A 6,000-nucleotide genomic window follows, 5' to 3' on the forward strand; every position below is an offset into this window, starting at 1 on the left:
GTTTAGCTAAAGCTCAGCGTCTCATATTTAAAAAACAAAACAAAGAATATGTATATTGAGAGTTGCAAATCCTAATCATTTTTAGCGTGTGAGTTTGGTTGTTGTTGGCGACCTGAACAAAGTTTTTTTATCATGATGTGAGGATTTAAGCATATTTCAATAATCAACACATGTTGTTTAAGGTGTAGAACACAAAAATACCTTTAAGTAACATAAGTCGCCCTTTAGAGGTTTAAAAGAATAACACGTTTTTAGAATACAATTTCAATTCAGAACCATATTTCAAAGTAAAGAACTATATAGATAAGCAAATTTAAATTCAATTGATAAAAACATTTCAGCGATATTTTATAAGATGATAAAAAGAGGAATATATCCCTTATTATGTTCGACTAAAATGATTGACAGCTTTTGATGACCTTTTTTTTTAGACTATAATTGAAAAAAAATAAATTAGATAATCTTATTGGTCCGGAGTAACATTTTTTTAGTCATACTTAATATAGGATCCGATTAGCTTCATGAGCTTGTTACATTCAAGATCCTTATAGACACTTATTATTATTATTTTTTTTTTTTGAGTTATTTTTTATGGACTCGGAATTGATTTCGACTCGTTACCATGACGTCTCTTAACCATATGGACTCGGCTTTGACTCAAAATCAGTACCTTTTTTACTATTAGCGGATCCTGGTGTAAAGATAAAAGTGCGTACGCCCTTCTGCTATTTTTATGATCTTTCAAATTTCTTCTTTATATATATATTTACATTTTTTATTCTATCCCACGCGGGTCCCCTCTCAAAAACCGGACTTAAGGGCACTTTCTTCCCTAAAACTTGCTCCGTTTGGTACCATATCAACTCAGTAATCAATTGCAGTCATTTGGCTAAAAACATAAATATTTTCTAACTAATTTACACTAATCTGGTTTCTAGTATTCTTCAGATAGCAATGTCCTTTTTACATATTAATTAAATATGTGTAGATATTTTGACTCGTTAGTAATCAAAATGAAATATATATTGGAATGAATATTTAATCTAATTATAGCTGTGGTAGGTACGCGAGTCTGGACTTGGCCTTGACTCAATCTTTATTCGGACTCAGAAAAGGTTGACTTAGATACATATGACTTAAAATTAATTATCTTTGATAATTCATACAACAGATGATCACAGATAATTAATTTTCCTAGTTGAAACATAAATTTTCTTCATCACATCAACATTAGTGGTAGGTTATTTATCTATTGGGAGATGGGATCATTGAGTAATCTTCATATTGTAAACATTAAAAGGTTATTGAATGAGGTATATAATTAACATATTAGAAAAATAATAAACGTACGTATGTAACCATTTAATTATAGGATCTTTGAGCAGTTTCTACATGAAATAAAGAATCGAAATTGTTTAATTTTCATTTAAAGTAATGAAGCGAAGTCATTATTTTTAATTGAATGTTACTCTGTTTACATCCAAATCCGTAGTGACGCTCCCACTTCACCATTTGATACGGGTTGATTGAAAAAGCTTGGATATTGAGCCGTTTGTGTTTTCCGTTCATTTTGGGCGCCTAAATCTTTGAACGACGTTCATGTGCTTATTTGTTCAATCTTTAATAGATTATCGGGGTGTTAACATCTCACTCTGAAAGAAATATTTTCGCATATCTTCGATGTAAATTGTTTTAAAATTAAAATTAGAATGTGCAATTGTTAGAGTACTAAACCTCCACCCAAAATCAAATTGAGTTATATATCTCAATTTGTTCCAAAGTCATGATTGACTATGTTTTTTTAAGTTTTGTGTTACCTTGACCTCTAACAATTAAGTCATTTTAAAATATGGAATGGAGTCCAAGTTCTCACCTCTGGTAAAAGTTCATTTAGATTACTAGGGAGTAAAACTTATAGTTTTACTGATTTAAGATCCTTGTCAGTATCAGCTGTGTTTCTAATGATTTTGCCGGTAGAAAATGAGTTACTGCTAAAAAAAAATGAGAACCTTCTACAATTAAAATAGCATTAGTTCAGGAATAATATCATAATTATATATAAATTCATAAATTATATTGCTTTAATTATGCATTTAAAAAAATACTCCAAAGGTATGTAAGAACGCTTATTTTAGAGAGAGAAGTTAACGTGCCAGGATGATCTGTTAAAGAATTAATAAAAAGTTAAAAAAAGTGCATGCACCAGCCGCTTTCCTTTTCTAATCGCTAAACTTTATGTTTGAGTATATGGTTAAAATTTTAGAACTGTTTGACTACTTCGAGGGTTGAGGGTAAAATTGTGGTAACTCAAAAATTAAAAATATTACAGTTAATAATACCTTATTCATAGTGAAAAAATGGAGTTTCGATAATAATTATGTAAAATAAATATTTGAGGTATGACAATATGACTCTCAACCCCATACTTGATCTAAGAACCTAGAGATTGGACGAGTCTTGGATATCGACAACATGACCGAAATGAAAGCAATAAGAAAACTTATGGTTGAATTGTCCTCACACGGGAAATCTCTGATGTCAAAAACCATGAATAAAATAATACAAATTGACCTTGGAGCTAAGGAAAGGGGCTAGAAAAAAAGAAGAAGATTATTAAGGTTTTCTAGATCAAAATGTATACTCCAAATCATAAAAACAAGCCCACCAGTGATTTTGTTCTACATTCGAGCCTTTATTAAAATATTTTAAGTCTACCTAGTCTATACATTTATAGGCTTATAGTCCGGTAAACTGACGTTTGTTGACGAACAAATCCCTGCTGATACCCATGGTAGATTTCGTGGGGAGCTAAAATAACAATAATAAACGTGGGGTTTGAGCTGACAGGCGCTCAAAGACATAAATTTGTTGCAAAGTTTTATTCAATTAAATTTATGTTATTGCTACTCAATTAAAAGGCAGATTAATGAATAACAATATAATGCAGTTTAAAAGAATATTTTACAAAAATCATTCGAGATCATGGAATTGTAGAAACTTGAAAAAAACATGCATAATTTTTATTCCTACGTAAGTGGAAATAAAAAGGATTGATTGGTTGAAAAAAAAGAGTCAACGTTATTTTTTACTCAATTCCTTCAAGAAGAAGGAAAATATAGGAAAATAAAGTAAGCTACATATCTGATTATTCCATGTGTCTAGAGTTCCATTGTCAAGATATAAGATGTGCAGGTTGCAAGGGTACTTTGTTGTTCGAAAAAAGTTTGAGGATTTGAATAATTTAGATCTAATTGTATAAGAAAAATTTTCACGAAGGATGATTGACATAAAACCCCTTATTTTTATATAAGGGAACATATATTTCCCATGCCCGTCTTTAGCTTCGTATTTCCACTAGATAAACCACAAAAACAGATGCAGATTCCTGTTTTGGAGATTACATATTAAGGGTGAGTTGATTAATAATTTTTTGAGTTTGACAGAAAGTCATGCAATTATCTAGGGAAAATATTTGTCATCACTGATGTGCGTGTTCGAGTTAACAATTAATCAATCAGAGACAACTAGTATGAAAAATGATATTGGTCTTTTTCATCATTCAATAGAGACATACTAAAACTTTACGAAAATTAAACTATTACAAATAAAAGAGATAATCTAAACGGCTATGCTATATTTACAAATAGCTTTTTACTTGAAAAAGCTAGACCCACTATGTTTAGAATAATTAGCCAGCTTGGAAAAAGAATTGCATTTTGTTGTAACGAGAACGATTTATTTTAATCTCAGCATGTTTTAATTGTATTTAGTACTTTTTTTCGAAAAATAAATTATATAATTTAAAGAGCAATAAATTATAATAATTATATTTTTGCTTCCATTGCAATTTTGCAAATTATTTCAATAATTTGAATACATGCAACTTTTCAACATAAGGAATCCTTTTGAAGATAATTACAGTTGAACGACTTTCTTAAAATCGTTTAACAACTCACATTTTTAAGGACTCAATGACCAAAGAGAGTGATTACACAATTGGAATATCAAAATTGAAATTTGTTAGCGTGGAAAGGAGACTATAAATTTTTAAATCCATACTGTCTTATCTTTGAATAATTAAGAAAAAAATGAAAGATTACTTTTCCCTTTTTTAAGATATTGAGAGTAAAAACATCCGAGCAATATACACATTGACACATACTTAGAATGATTATCATGTTTTCTAAGATCAAAGGAAGAAATAAGGCTTGTACTCATACGCACTTTGTTTGTTCATTTCTGAAAAATTTCCGTTCAGGCACTCATTTATTAATTTTTTCCCCTTGATGTATTCATCCATTTAAACAAAACGACGACCATGTGATCATTTTTTTTCCCAAATTTATTTACAGCATGGTAGCCAAAGGGAATCCTGAGGCGACCACAAGATCTAAGTTGGGGCCTCGAAGGTCGGACGAAATGGTTGCTACCGTGAAGAAGTCTGTCGAGGACAAGAGAGAAATCACCGTCAGCGGCCTCTCCAGGGAGTTCAACGTCAGCAGAAGGACCATGGACCGGCTAGTTAAGAAAGATCTTGGCCTTAAGGTCTACAAGAGAACCCTTCGTCAAGTCCTCAAGCCTATAGACAAGGAAAAACGCCTAAAATTTAAAGGAGTATTCAGTTTTAGACTCGCACACCTGTATATGTATATGCTCTGTGATCATATGTTTATATAGGTAGATGCCACATGCTACACTCGGGGTCATCTGTTGACGTTAATATTGCAGCGCAACCTTTCATTAAATTAAAGAACTTATAAATCAACGATATATTATTTTATTTAACATAAATATAAAAAAATACAGTTGGTAATAACAATTTTAAATTATGATTAAAAAGATATAACATAAGAACACACTTCCTTATATTATGACATCACAATTTCGATTGAATGTTTTTTTAGATAGATGAAGTCAGAACATCTCTTTCATATTTTGTTTATCAAAATATTGTGCTTTGGAAATTTCACCAGTCCAATATTGGCTATATCAGTGGATATTATTTTTAAAAAATTCTACCTCTTGATACATAAAAGTCTACAATTTACCAAATTCCGCCCGTAGTTGACTGAAAATGTATGGAAGTTGACGAAAATTAGTCTTTTTTAAAACACAAATTTAAACAGTGAATTTTCAATTCGGAATTTATTAGAACTATTTAAAACTCATTTTTCTTAAAAAATGAGTTTTAGATAACACAATTTATTAGTACCCATAGACTAGTGTATTCTCTATATCTCGTAGCCATCAAACCGAATATGTTATTAAGAATCAACATAATATAATAATATAATATAATGCCGATTTCCACTGAAAGAATTTTTAAAATTTTTGACAGTTTATATACAAAACCCTCAATTTTTCTAGATCATACCCGTAATTTACTGGAGATGTCTGAAAGTTGATGAAAATTAACCTTTTTTAAAAGACAAATTTAAAAAGGTAATTTTGAATGTATTATAGCTATTTAGACTGTTTTTTAACACAAAGTGTAGCTGACATAAAAATGTATTCATAGCTTTGTATAAAAATCTGTTTTTTATGTCTTGTAGCCCTAAATTTGCGATTACGAAACAACATATTGCAAGTGCAATAATGTTTATGTCAGCTGAAATAATTTTATAAAATTTTGCTAGTTGATAGAAAAAGCCGTAAGTATACTGGATCATATCCATATTTTACTGAAGATACCTGGAAGTTCACGAATATTAAATTTAAAAAAAAAACCCAGAATTTTACAAAATTGATTTTGAATGTGTTAGAGCTGTTAAAACAAAAAAAATATTTTACAGAGAGTTTTTGCTCGGTTCATGAAAAATAGTTGGCTGAAAAAGACTAAACAAGAAAAATAATTAAATTTTGCAGTGTAATTTACGATAGAAGAAATGCATGTTTTCCTTTCAAAAACAAGAAAAACCTCTAAAAGTAAGTATGCCAATTTGATGGGGGCGCCATCTAGATTTGTCAGCTACCTAGATATTTAGTTATTATAAAATAATT

Source organism: Lepeophtheirus salmonis, chromosome 5, assembly GCF_016086655.4.
Source record: "Lepeophtheirus salmonis chromosome 5, UVic_Lsal_1.4, whole genome shotgun sequence".
NCBI lineage: Eukaryota > Metazoa > Arthropoda > Copepoda > Siphonostomatoida > Caligidae > Lepeophtheirus > Lepeophtheirus salmonis.